Source organism: Melospiza melodia, chromosome 19, assembly GCF_035770615.1.
Source record: "Melospiza melodia melodia isolate bMelMel2 chromosome 19, bMelMel2.pri, whole genome shotgun sequence".
NCBI classification, from domain to species: Eukaryota; Metazoa; Chordata; class Aves; order Passeriformes; family Passerellidae; genus Melospiza; species Melospiza melodia.
Genome location: NC_086212.1, coordinates 3,452,497 through 3,466,556, shown reverse-complemented (window position 1 = coordinate 3,466,556; position 14,060 = coordinate 3,452,497). Strand labels below are relative to the sequence as shown.

At 50.4% G+C, this 14,060-nt stretch overlaps 1 protein-coding gene across 6 annotated transcripts in view; it reads left to right on the top strand.

Annotated features, from left to right (window-relative positions):
* CBFA2T2 (CBFA2/RUNX1 partner transcriptional co-repressor 2) overlaps nucleotides 1-14,060 on the top strand; it is a 60,736-nt gene that overhangs the window by 18,137 nt on the left and 28,539 nt on the right. The window contains exon 1 of one of the 6 annotated variants that reach the window (XM_063172158.1): nucleotides 4,745-5,089. The exons of the other annotated variants lie outside the window; for them this stretch is intronic. The gene's annotated coding sequence lies outside the window, so the exon portion shown is untranslated. Of the gene's footprint in view, nucleotides 1-4,744; nucleotides 5,090-14,060 lie in introns of those variants that run through there. 6 annotated transcript variants of the gene reach the window in all.

Below are 14,060 nucleotides of genomic sequence, written 5' to 3'. Positions count from 1 at the left end.
GCCTTAGCAGGGTTAGACAGGATTTTAGGATGGAATTGCTCCCTGTGAGGGTGGGCAGGCCCTGGCACAGGGTGCCCAGAGCAGCTGTGGCTGCCCCTGGATCCCTGGCAGTGCCCAAGGCCAGGCTGGGCAGGGCTGGGAGCACCCTGGGACAGTGGAAGGTGTCCCTGGCAGGGAGTGGAGCGAGATGAGCTTTAAGATCCCTTCCAACCCAAACCTTTCTCCATGATTCTGTGACAAATTAAGCTTGTTAACATAATCTGCCATGTGCAAATTCAAATAATGGATGTATTGAAAAGAGGATGTTTGTTAAATGTGATAAATTTGCCAGGAACGGAGAGGTCTAATCTCAGTTTTGGGGGTTGAGCTTGAACTGAAGTCACTGAGTGTCCCTTGCAACCCCACCAGCATTGCTTCAAAGGGAGCAGTCCCTTCTTGGCTCCACTGTCTTGTAAGGCATAAAGAAGGCAATAAAATGTTTGACTTTCCTGCCAGACCTGAGCCTGGAGGAGGAGGAGGATCCCAATTGGTTTCCATCAGATTCCAGTTAGCATGAATTTACGGTTCCTACTTAGCCTGATAAATGGCTTTGGCTGCCTTTAGTGCATTTGGATTTATTTTTCTGTGCAATGGAAAGTGGTCAGCTTAAAAAGGCAAAGGCTTTCCAGGGTTGCCTTGAATTCAAGTGAAGCTTCTTTCTGAGGTAAGAACACAGCAGGCAAAAAATAAATCTGAGGCACATCATGAACTATCTGTGGAACAGCAGAGAAATCAGAAGCAGTTCGGGTCTCTTGTGCTCGCTGTGGCAATGGGCTGCAATAGGCATAAAAATTCCACGGCAAACTGGAAAAATTCTTCAGATTTCCTTGCTTTCCTCAGAAACCACACTGAGCAGCAGGTATCAATAGCTCCCAGTGTTCAAACTTTGCTTGCATCATTCTTTCCATGGAACATCCCAGGAGAAGAAAGCAGAAGCAGATTAGCATGATGAGCTGGGGAAAGAAGTTCTCCCCATGCTGCCTGCACTTCTGCTTCCTTCCACTGTGCTGGTGATGTCTGGGCTACAAAATCTGCTTTAATGCATATTCAGGAGCAGACAAGCCTCTTGGGAACAGTGAGAGAGGTCAGTAGATGACATGTGGATGGACTTCCCATCCCAGGTTGGAGCAACCTGGGGCCCTGGCACAGGGTGCCCAGAGCAGCTGTGGCTGCCCCTGGATCCCTGGAAATGTCCCAGGCCAGGCTGGACAGGGCTGGGAGCAGTCTGGGATAGTGGAAGGTGTGCCATGGCAAGGGGTGGAATGAGATGAGGTGTAAAGTCCCTTCCAACCCAAACCACTCTGGGATTTTGTGATTCTATACTTCACCAACCTGCCTCTGCCAGTGGTGAGCTCAGGGATGAACTTAGGGATACCTCATGGTTTGGGTGAGCTGAGGCACGTGGATGGTACATAAGACACAATCCATCAGCCTTTTGAAGAAGGTTTGGCAATGACTTCCACTCAGGGCACCCTGGTGTGCATAGTTTTTATACCTGAAGAACCCAAAAGCACCCATCCATCTGTCTTACTCTAATGGTGAGCCATGAGGTGTGGCTTATTCCTGCCCCCCTAGCAAGAAGTTGGGATGTCTTTCCTGAAGATTGTGGGGTTTTAGGCACTGGGCTGTGGACACAGTGACAAAGAGTTATGTGCCTTTTCATAAAGGTTTATGAAGTCGTTGTAACTATACTTAAAATACTCGCAGTGACCTGAGTTCTTGACGTTTCAAAGTGCTTTAGGTTGTAAAAACATTGAAGAGATTTATTTAGCCATGGTTGACAAAGGGTAGTTAGAACCCAGTTGTCACATTTGTGGACAGCTTTTGTTTGTGTGAAGCGTTACAAGCTGTTCAGGTCCTTAAACTGAAATATGGTTAAAAAAGCAGGAAAGGGAACACCTCGTGCTGGTTACCTATTTCACCTAAAGCTCCTTTATCCCAACCCCAGGGTGTCCCCCGTGCCTTCTGAGGGTACTCCTGTTACGGCTTTGACCCAAAGACCTGACAGATCCCAGGTGGCATCGAGGAGTCCACTGCCCACTTCAGGGTGCTCTGGGGGTGGTGGGACCGGGCAGCGCAGGGAGCAGCAGTGTCTGATGCTGGATTCTTCACTCTGGGAGCTCAGGGCTGCATCCATCTGCCTGGTGCCATCTCCACTGGGGACAGGGCTGCAACATGAGCTGGCTTCTTGGAAGACATCAGAGAATCCACATGAGAGCCACCGCTGTCACCATGACCCAGCCAGGGACGGCTCCTGTTGGGGACCTCACAGCGTGAGGTGCCAGGGAGCCAACCATGAGATGCAAGTCCATAGGAAAATAACTTCATTAGTTCTGGTGTTGGTGGAGCTGCTTGGGTTGTGCCTCCCTTCATTGTCTGTGTAATTCAGAGATGGTTTTTCCATCTCAGCTTATGAAATATTGAGAGCTTCGCTATTTTGTGCAACCTCCATCAGAAGTGTCAGAAGCCCCAGCGAGCTGAACTTTCTGAACCTGGATGTTTTATTGATGTGCCTTGCCAGCAGCCCCTCCAGTGGGGCTGGGGTGCTGGGAGGCACTGCTGGATCTGCCTTTACCAACCTGTTTTGCTGCCTGAGCATCATCTCATGGGATGCTCCAGGTGCTTGTGTGCTGACACTTGAATGTAATTCACTTTTTTCCTAACTGCAGCATGTGGAATTGCTGCTCTTGGGCGAGGTTTGGAGGAGGGAGAGCTGCTGCAAACCTGTGTCCCCTCTGCCTGCAGCCAGGCTGCTCTTCTCACAGTGATGTGTTTGCCCAGCAGCTTCACGTGCTCCTACAACAGCCCAAAAATCTCCTGTCCAAATTGCCCCCCATTAACACACAGCATCCTGCCTGGCTGGGAGGCCTGTCCTCTGCAGGAGGAGATCATGGCCCCTGTGTTCAGGGGCTCATGCCGTGCCTGCTTGCAGAATGCTTTTTAATGCTCCCTTTAAAGCAGTTCTCTCCCTTTACAGCCTTTTCCCCCTCCCAAAGGGAGGCAGAGGTACCTTAAACTAATTAAGAATAAGCAGCAGAGAAGCCAGGGTGGAGGGTTAGGTGAGATGCTGGGGGGCAGTACCTCCAGAAGGTTTATGGGCATAGCAGTTAGCAGTAGCCTGCCAGAGCCCTGGGAATTTCAGAAAAAGAAGCATTTTGCTGCCTGTGAACAAGTAACTATCCTGTCATGCCTACACCAACTGTGGAGAATTTGGCATGTATGATTTTTGGACTTGAGAAAAAGCAGCATCCCCCAGCTTGAGCAGTGTCAGGCTCTTGGTTTGCTGGCTGGGGAAGTATTGAGGTCTCTGGTTCTCTAAAAAAGTAGCTGGAGAGAGAGGTGGTGTTGACTGCAGAGATTTCGAAAGGATCAAGACCTGAACCTGCTAAGCTGTAAGGACTGGAGCAGTGGATCCCTTCTGAGGTCTTAAAATGTGCTTGTGCATGGTCTGCAGGCAAAATGCAATCATTGCTGCTTCTTCTGGGGTGTACAGTGTGCCTGTGCATGGTCTGCAGGCAAAATGCAAGCATTGCTTCTCTTCTTGGGGTGTAAAATGTGCCTGTGCATGGTCTGCAGGCAAAATGCAATAATTGCTTCTCTTCTTGGGGTGTAAAATGTGCCTGTGCATGGTCTGCAGGCAAAATGCAAGCATTTCTTCTTCTTCTGGGATGTAAAATGTGCCTGTGCATGGTCTGCAGGCTAAATGCAATTATTGCTTCTCTTCTTGGGGTGTAAAATGTGCCTGTGCATGGTGTGCAGGCTAAATGCAAGCATTGCTTCTCCTCCTGGGGTGTAAAATGTGCCTGTGCATGGTCTGCAGGCAAAAACCAAGCACTGCTTCTCCTCGTGGGGCGGTTTAGGGGAGCTGGCAGTGGGCTGGTGTGGAGCAGGGTGGTTTGGGCACTCTGGAGGGGTGTTTGTCCCCGCTCGGGGCAGTCCCCAGCAGGCAGGGCCGTGGCCGGGAATGCTGTTGTGTAAATCCGTGTTTGCCCAGCGCCGGGCTGGCGGTGAATGGTGCCGGGCTGATGGGATTAGTCAGGGGCCTCCTGTTAATATCTGTTGTTGACGCCGCACCTCGGGGAGAGCCTGTCAGGATTACCAGGAGGTTTGTAGGTGGCACAGCAGCCACGGCTGTGCATTAATGGGAGGGGGAAATGGTCAAATGTGATCCTGCCCAGTGGGTTCCTGCTCCGGGCCTCCCTCGGTGCTCTGAGATCTCTGGTGGAGTTTACTCCCGGTATAAAACATTTCGGATTTACATTTTCCTTTAACACTTCCTCTTCGAGCCGGGTAGTATGTTACACATTTAATTGCTCTTCCTTTGAATTTTCCAGTCCGCGTTTGGTACCCTTGCAACATCAGCATCTTGTTATCTTGTTGTTGCTTCTAATTGCTAACACATGCCGGTTTTCCAGCGCCGCAAACTCTGCCTTGCTGGGGACGGGGAGGGGAGAGAGTTTGCAGCGAAGATTTACGTGCGTGGGGAAACCTTCGGAAAATTCACCACGAGCTCATCCCGGTTTGCAAACGCGGGGCTGGGGCAGAGGCTGCGGTGAAAGGCGGCTCTGGGGAGGGGGGTGGCGGAGCTTTTTCCTCGCTGTTCCTGCCGGCCATAAACAAATCCGGTGTATTTAACAAGTTAATGTCAGGCGGGCGGCGAGGCGCTGGTAGGTGTGTGCCTGGTGACATCAGCTGGCGAGCAGCCTGGCAGCAGCGCGGCGCAGGCAGGGAGCAGGCAGCGAGCCGAGGGTGTGTTGCCTCTAAGCTGGGTATTCTGGCAAGGTGGAGAGCTGGTCTGTTTGGCAGGACCTTCCCATCTGGGATCCATCTGTGTTTCCCTGGAATCGGACAGGCGGCTCCAGGCAGTGAGAAATCGCAGATGTGCGGGACCTGACACATGTCCAGCTAATGAAAGGAGAAGGCAGGCTGGGCTCCGGCTGCGCTCGAAGATCACGGGCGGAGGAGGAGGAGGAAGAGCGCTTTTCTTTCTGTTTGAAAGAAACGAGGTGTATTGCACAGCAGCTGGATCCTTGCAACCTCGCTGGCTAGGGTAAGCAAGGAACGGGGTTATTTTGAAGCGGCGCTCGGTTTGCCCGGAGCGGTGCTCGGGGGGATGCTCAGGGCGTGCTGAGCCCTGCCAGGTTCGGGCTGGGCAGAGCTGCGAGCTCCGGCTCGCCCCAGGTACGGGCACAGGCGGGGAGCGGCGGCCGCAGCGCCCTGCCAGCCTTGCCTCGCTCCTCTGCAGTGCTGGGGAAAACTTCAATAGCCCAGCCGGCTGCATGCGAGCATTCTGCAGCTGAAAAAACACTAAACTCTCTCCGAGGAGAGCTGCGGTACGGCTCGTTCTGGGTTGCTATGGAATGGGTATTTTTTTTTTTTTATTCCTTCCCCCCCCCACCACCCCCTCCGTGAGCAGAGGGCTGGGATTTGGCGTTTTCTGGGGAAATGGCAATGCAGGAAGGGGTTTGTGTGTTTTAGCAGAACGTGTTTTTCTGCTGTGCCTAGGTTCACTCTGCTTTCTGCATGCTGGTATTGAAGCTGGGGGGGTGTAAACTGCAGAGGTGGATTTCTTCCATTGGCTCCCAAATTTCCTTAATTTCCCCCGTGTTTTCAGGGCTTCTCTGCATTGTGTCAGAGGCTGCTCCCTTTTTGTCTTTGCACTCCTTGAGCAGCAACTGATGCTCCCAGCATCTAAATCTCCCAGATCAATCTTGTGATACCAGAACACACCTCCCCTATATATTTTCACTGTCTGGCTGTAGACAGGCTGTATTTTCTCTTTTTCTATTGTAATCACTGGATCTTGCATATTTAGTTTAAACCTGCCCTTTTGCCCCCTCCCTGTCTTTTGGGAAGGTTCAGCAGTTGAAATTACTCCTCTGACCCTCTGGTGTAGCTTGTAGAGATCCCTCTGTTGCATGTTTAAGCTTCTCCCCCAAATATTATCAGCTTTTTCTGCTCCCTACATCACTCAGCTCTTGTGCTATGATACTCAGTCCTTTTTATGTGCTGGAGAAATCCTGCCCAGCCACAGGAGATGCACCAAAATCAGCACTCAAAGTTTGGGGAGCTGAAATGTGGCTGAGCATTGCTTGCTGTCAGGCTGGAAAAAGAGAGAGGAATATTTACTGGTCTGCCTGGTGCAGGATGATTCCCTTTGGTGTTGCTTTGTCCAGGTTAGCTTTTAACATGCCAAATGATGGGGTTTCCTGAGGGAGAGCCTGGCTGGGCTCCCTCCAGTGTGCTTGGGCTGCAGCTCTGTGCTTGGTCAGTTTGGCTACTCTGTGGGCCACCCTATGGTTTTCCTTCTTTTGCAGCATGTAAGCTTTTGGGTAGAGGCTTTAAAAAATATAAATCTGCTTCTAGATACACACCAAACACCTCCGGTGTGTCCCTGGAGAGGAGGCAGGAGGAGTGCGCACACTTCAAAATCTCAAAGTGCACCAGCACAAAGGAGTCTGAAACCCCAAAAATGCCCAGCAAAGCCATGCAGGGTGTGCAATATCTAGGAGCAAAGAGCAGTGCTCCCCTGCTGCAGCTCTCCTGGAGCCTTCCCGGGTTTGTGAGGGCAGTGCAGGGTGTTGGAGCAGCTGCTCTGCGGTCTCCGTGCGGGTCGAGCCCTGATTAAGCAAACGGAAGTTCTGCCGGCATCAGGGCAGCACGATTTGCCCATTAAACAACTCATTTAGTAGAGTCCTGCTCAAGCCCTGCAGGAAACTTTCTTTTTTTTCCTCAGGCTCCTTTGTTTTTAAAAAGGAATTAGGGTGCCTAGTGCTTAGATGAGAGAGGTGGTTGTATTTTGGGGAAGAGGGTGGCTTGAAACTCTGTCACCAGACCTAATAATTTTATAGAAATGGTGCAGCACATCCAAGTGAAGACACTTCCCCCCACCCCCCCCCCGCTATTGTCCACTGTATGACATTATTTTCACTATTAATATGGAAAAAATGTCTGATTTTTGGAACTACCTGGGCTTCACCTCAATGACTGTGTGCCTTTCACAGCCAGGTAGCCCAGCACATCCAGCAGTTAGAGAAACACACAAATAATGCAAAGCTCAGAGACTCCAGTGTGGGAAACAAGGAAAAAAGAGTAAAGCAAAGGCAGTTTGAGCAAATACTGCCAACAGGAAAGTGCAGCTAAGCCAAGAGAAGGATTTGAAGGGTTTGAGGAAGGAGCAGAATTGCTAAAGGCAAGGAGAATAAATCGTTAATCTGAGAACTCTATTACACAGGGAATGCCCCCAGGAAAAGAGCAGAAACTCCATTTAATAGTGAAAATGCCAAGCCAGGCTCTGCTCTGCCCAGGGACTGGAGCCACAGCCCCTGCTCACTTCCAAGATGCTGCTATTTTTGCAACTTGCATCTGCTGGTGTTGCAGAGGCTTGTTTAAACCCGCCAAGGCAAAGGGAGCTTTGCTCACGTGAATCCTGGGTTAAGCTGTTGGGTTTGGGTTTTTTTTCTGATTTATTCTTCTCAGTCTTATAGGACCAGGCTCCCCAAGAGAGTGGGATTTCACTTAATGCTGCCTCTCCTGCCACATGGAGTGTGAGTCCCAAATGATTTTACTGCTGCTTTACAGAGCTTTGTCTTGCATCACCCTCAGTGGAGTTTGGCTTGTAGAGGTTATCACTGGTTTGACAGGTTTGTGTGGTTTGACTGCAGGAGCTGAGTTTTCAAGTCAACCAGCCCTCCAGTCCCCAAATTGACCCATAAATGCAGTAACCACCAGCAGCATTTAGCAGGAGGCAGCGCTCTCCCACGGTGATGGGATGGGATGGGGGAGCCAGGTGGCCTCTTGGTTTTTTCCAGATCTGTTTTTTTAAGGTTTGGACAAAAAACAAGATTTGTTTGACATGTATGTGTGATGTTTATAGTATAGCTGGAGAGCTGAACACAGTCATTTGAGGACTTGGGCACATGCAGCAGATTTAAGTCAGTGCTGGCTAGTTTTTAAATCTGAGCAGAAGATGGTCATAATCTGTTGCCTGTTGGGTTTTTTCCCATTATAAGAGCTGGCTTATCCATACTTGTTCTGGGCTGGATTGTAAGCTTGCCTTTATCTAGTGACTATTTCCATATCTGATTGCTTGTTAGGAGCTAGGTATGAAATGTGTTTCGACAGACACTCCAGAGCAGTCCCCGGGGGCAGCGTCACTGCAGGTCTCTGGGAGTCTGTTCAACTTTTATTTTTATGATGGAGACTGCCTTAATTCATGCAGCTTTCAGGGAATGGCTGGAAAAACCTTTGTTTAGAGCAGGAGCAGCAGCCAGGAAGAAATGGTGAGCAGTGATCCCACAGTTAAAGTGCAGTACAGAGAGGCTTGGGTTCAGTTCCTGGGTCTGCAAGCAATTTTCTGAGGCAGGACCTTGACCTTAGCACAGCTTTGTGTGTCAGCAGCTTATGTCCAACAGGACAATAGCGATTTCAGAGGTTTCAAAGCATTTTAAAGTGTAACTATCATGCCTTTTATTGGGCTGGGCAGTGGCATTTTTATAAGCTAAGCTGAAGGTTTTAGAATAATGCGTATTGAATTTCCTCGGCGCGCTGCCGGCCGCGGGATTCCCATCTCTGCTGCCTGCAGGATTCCCATCTCTGCTGCCTGCAGCACCACTTGGGCTATTGAAGGGGGACACTCACAGGTGGCCAGAAGAACCATTTAGAAGAACCAACACTTGCAGATCTTCAAAGCCAAGAGTCAGTTTTCCTTCCTCTCCTCGTCTGTAGCAGCGGGATGCCGCAACCTGCTGGCGGGATGCTGTGCAACCATCCCTTTCACCAAGAAACAAACCAAAAAAACCCTGGAAAGCCCCAAAAGTGCGGCTAAGGGATGTGGAGGGAGGATGAGGAGGGCTGCAGCTCGGACCTGTTGCAGGGGGAGGGCATTGTGTGAACAGATGTGCCGGGCGCTGCCGCGCCGTGCGCTGCCCGCAGCGCCAGGTGCAGCCATTGTTCCGCTGCTCCCCATTCAGCCGCTCCGCGCCCGCTCCCGCATTGTTCCTCCAGGAAATTAGCATTAAAAACCCATCCCAAACCCCCACGTCCCTCAACTGCAGGTGACTGTTATTGGCCCCAGCTGCCACCCTTGTGCTTGATTACTTCCATATGGGGCTGTGGCAAGATGTAGGATCCACTTATTGATTTTTTTTTTTTTATATATATATATTTTCCCCTTTTTTTTTATTCCTAGCCTTTCCCCCCCACCCCACACAGACCCTTCAGCTTCAACAAAACCCTGAAATCTATTAAGCCCCCGATAGGCTCCAGTTGCTGTTACAACTGGGATGAACATTTTACAAGCAAAGCTAATTACACCCTCTCTGCTTTCTTCCTTTCTTCAGCCCCCACCCCATAAATGTAAAATAACCAGAGGGCAATTGGTAGTAAATTAAATCTTTGCAGTGTCCTGAGAGGAGGTTTCCTTGCTAGCAGGAAGAAGTCTGCTGGGCTTTAGATGTTTTGTCATCTGGGTTTGGGCTTGTTTTTTGGCTTTTTTTTTTAAACTAGAAAATGGGGAACTCTGGCATACTGCTGTGACACACCTATTAAAGGGACACACAGATCCCTGCCTGGGTCTGGATAGGAAAGGAAAACACAATTAAACAAGTGGGATGTTAATTTGTGAGTATAGTCAGCTGTTGAGAGGAGCCAAGGAGAAACTCCATGCCAACTGAGGCTACAAATTTCTAGGAGCAATGTGATTTTCTCCTGGTACGATTTATCTACAGGGCAGCAGGTTCCATGGAAGTCCAAACCTCCTAAAATATCCTCTGAGGTAGTGCTGGCATGGAGCAATCCTGGGTTTTCCTCAAGACAAGATGGGCTGCAGTTGGTAAGAGGAGGAGGGAGGGAGGGAGCATCCCTTGCTGCCCTACCTGGGAAATGTCCCTGCTCCTCAGAGGCACTGTGGGAGCACAGGTGGGTCACATCCTGTGATGTGCCACCAGCCCACGCAGCCCTGACCCACTTTGTGCCAGCCAGGAGAAGAGGAGGGTGGCAGCTCATGCCTGTGCTGGGGGCATCAGGCAGGGCTTTCCTCTGTGCCCATCCTGGAGGCATCAGGCAGAGCTCTCTGGGGGCATCAGGCAGGGCTTCCCTCTGTGCCCCTGCTGGAGGCACCAGGCAGAGCTTCCCTCTGTGCTCCTGTTGGAGGCATCAGGCAGAGCTTCCCTCTGTGCCCATCCTGGAGGCATCAGGCAGAGCTTCCCTCTGTGCTCCTGTTGGAGGCATCAGGCAGGGCTTTCCTCTGTGCCCATCCTGGAGGCATCAGGCAGAGCTTCCCTCTGTGCTCCTGTTGGAGGCATCAGGCAGAGCTTCCCTCTGTGCCCATCCTGGAGGCATCAGGCAGAGCTTCCCTCTGTGCTCCTGTTGGAGGCATCAGGCAGAGCTTCCCTCTGTGCCCATCCTGGAGGCATCAGGCAGAGCTTCCCTCTGTGCCCATCCTGGGGGCATCAGGCAGAGCTCTCTGTGCCCATCCTGGGGGCATCAGGCAGAGCTTCCCTCTGTGCCCATCCTGGGGGCACCAGGCAGGGCTTTCCTCTGTGCCCATCCTGGAGGTACCAGGCAGAGCTTCCCTCTGTGCCCATCCTGGGGGCATCAGGCAGGGCTTTCCTCTGTGCCCATCCTGGAGGTACCAGGCAGAGCTTCCCTCTGTGCCCCTGCCTGGGCAGCCTGGGGGCCAAAGCTCTGACCCAGGCCTGAGGTAGGTTGGTTGCACCCCTCTGGAGAAGTGTTGGGTTTCCCTCACCCAGCTGGGACCCCCAAGGCTGTGCTGGTGGGGTTTGTGCTGGAAGCTCCTGCCAGAGCTGCTCCTGAGGGATGGTGGTCCTTGGAGCACCATGGAGATGTTCCTGCTGCTGCCTGGCCCTCAGGGGCTGCTGAAGGTGTGACCCTACCAGAGCCTCCTCAGCCTCAGCTCTTCCAGCTTGGGAGGCCATTCCTCAGGGAATCACCATCACCTTTTGTGGCTTTGCATTCCTGGTGGTGCCCCAGCAGCCACTTCCATGGGGTCTGTCCTATTCCTGCTGGTGATGCACTGAGCAGTCTGTGCAGAGACCTGGCAGTGGTGCTGCAGTGTCCCATGCTGGTACAGATGCAGGAAAGCAAGCCTCCAGCTGGAAATGATCCTAGAAATGTCCCTCTCTGCTCACAGAGACATGGAAGGTATATCCATAATGGAGAGTGACATTTTATTTAGCAAACAGAGTCACTGCACTGAGATTTTGCTCAGATACAAAAATCTTTGGAGCTTGGTTGGTTATCTCAATATTACAGATGCAAACTTACTCATGGATGGGGAGTGGACCTGCCCTCAGGCTTTGTGTCCCAGCATCGGTGCTCCACCATTTGTCAGGCTGACCTTCACCACGAGCTGCATCCTGTCTTTGGCAGCTGGGACCTGCCAATGCAGATTGTGAGGATTTGAAATAAAAATTCTGCTTGCTAGCTGAGAATATTGTCCAGCTGAAGTACTTGCTTTATTTACTGTCCCTCCTTCCTGATCCAGCCCTCTCCTGGCTTGGCTGCCTGGCAGTGACCACCCAGATCTTCCTGGGAGGCATCTGTGCAGGTGCAGTGGTGGGGAAGGTTGTGAACTTCTAAAAATGTTAAATTCCAGCTCTTTAGGGGTGCTGTGCAGCCTGGGGTAGCACCAGGCCTGTACCTCCAGGTACAGCAGGTCAGAAGGTGGAGAAGGAGGCAAAGCAACCTCATGGAATATCTCGAGTGATTTTCCTCAGACTTGTTTTAAACCCTTCAAAGTCAAATCTCAAACTTAGGGGGTTTCTTCTCCCTAATTAAATTAACAGGCCATATGGTGTTTACTGTGAGCGCCTGCAATATGGAAGGAGCTACCTCCTGGATCACTTTCTTTTTTCAAAAGCTGCTGCTTTACCTGATGTCACTGTTCTGAAATGTTCTTTTCAGCAGCGGGCATGAGGGGTTATTTCTGCCACCTCAGTGCTGTTGGTGTCACCTTCTGATCCCAGGGTTGAGCTGTGCCATAACCTGTTTCTGCAGCTTTCTTTGTTTTTCCTTGGTTTTTGTCAGGCCATTTTGCTGCTTAGTGAGGAGTGTGTATAAGTCAGGGTTTTTTTCATGCTTTTTCACATGCAGGTGATGATTCTTATTCTTGGAGCTGAGGAGAATAGAAAACAACTCAGGGTGGGTTTTTTGAGGGGTGCTGGTGTTTTCTTTTAACAAATGCTACCATTTTTTTAATCAAAGATAACATCACCATCTCAGGAATATGTCAGACTGCAAGTTTTGTAGAGTTTTGTTCTTTATTAATGGGTTGGTTTTAAAGAACTTACTTTGCATGTGCTGCTTTTATCTTTGCATGAGATGTGGAGGAGGAAGTGAAGACCTTGAGGAAGAAAAATCACTGGGTTTTTATAAGATCCTTGCAGTTAGCTGAACAGGAAATAGGGTAAGAACCTCTAAACTTGTAGGAGAAGTCAAGGAATGGAAAGTTTCAGACTTTGCTGTCTGTTTTGAGCTGCCCTCACTCATTTAGTAGGATTTTTTTGGTAATCATCACTTGTGTGTGAGTGCCCTTGCTGTGAGCTCACCCTGCCTCTCTCCAGTGGTGTAATTTAACCTTTCTCTGCAATTTTTAACTTGTTGGTGCATCTTTTCCATGGGAGCTGGGTGACCCTTCATCTCCAGCCAGTCTCAGCTTGTTGTGGGGTGTCTGAGCTGCCGGGAACAGATCCATTTGTGGCCACTGAAAACACCCTGCCACATTAGCATATTCCTGCAACGTATGCTCCAAGGGTGTTTCTTTGCAGAGAAGCCTCTCTAAAGATAGCATCGTGAAGTTCTGTGTTGTCAACCAGGGACACTTGATCTAAAAAACAACATTTGATACACAGACAAGGTTTGCAAGTGCCATCTGGATTCTGGGAGATGAGCTAGGTTGTCTCTGTTTTGCATACACTCACCAGGAAAAAAAAAAAAAAACACCCAAGTGTGTGCAGGCGGATGAATTCTTCAGAATCACCTGAGCAGAACTGTTTAGTCCACATGAGTGTCCTCAGTGACATGGGACACCTGTGTAATGCCATACCACTGGGTATCAGGTCCCTCTGGACCTTCTTAGGGTGCTGGAAATAATTCTGTACTTCAGTGATGTATTATTGAAACCCAGGTGGGATCAACTGAAATTCTCTCACACCAGTAGTATTTTAATCTGCAAGGCAGAACCTGCAAATGATGCATTTCCCTGCAGAAATGGGCATCTTTTTAGGGAGCTGGGGTTGCAGGGAACACAGATGTCTTTGTCTGGCTCCAGCTCTGCCTGGTGGAGAGGCTGTCCTCAAACCCGTGCCAGCACTGAGAGAAACCTGAACACCATGAAAACCTAAAGTAGCCCTTAAAGGGATGGACAGCAAACTCCCTGTCCACATCTTCCCAGGGACATGTAGCTCATAGAATGGATTTTCCTTCAGGGCCTATTTCTTGACTTTCTAGTTATCCTCTCATATGCAAATCTAATTTGCCTAATGGGCTGGTGAGTGTAATTGAAAGGCAGCCTGCACTTACACGATAGTGAAAAGTCTCACCTGTGCCCAGGCACAGATGGGGCTCTGCCTCACTGCTGCATCATTAGAGGAAATTTATAGGCACGGTGTCACAGGCTTTGCTGTGACCAGGGAAGGAAAATGGCAGTTTAGAACAAACTTGGGAGTTTGCTGCCTTCATTTGTGCCCTGGCCTCGCAGTTTTGAGCTTTTTGTGTTTTTGTCTTTCCCCTGTGCTCTAGGGGAGCAGGTTAAGGAAGGTTACTGGTGATTACCTGAGGACAGCCCTAAGAATGATGAATTGGGAAGTCTTGTCTGTGCTGTGTTGCTGTGTGATGGGTTGAAAGGGAGTGCAGCAGCAGCTGAGCCAGCCTTGCCTCTCCAGTCCCTGTGCACCACTGAATCTCCAGAGGTTATCCATGGAAATTCTCCACCTCTGCTGCCCACGAGAGGGAGGGGAAGGAGGCACACAGAAAACAGCCACTGCTGTGCCTCCATCTCT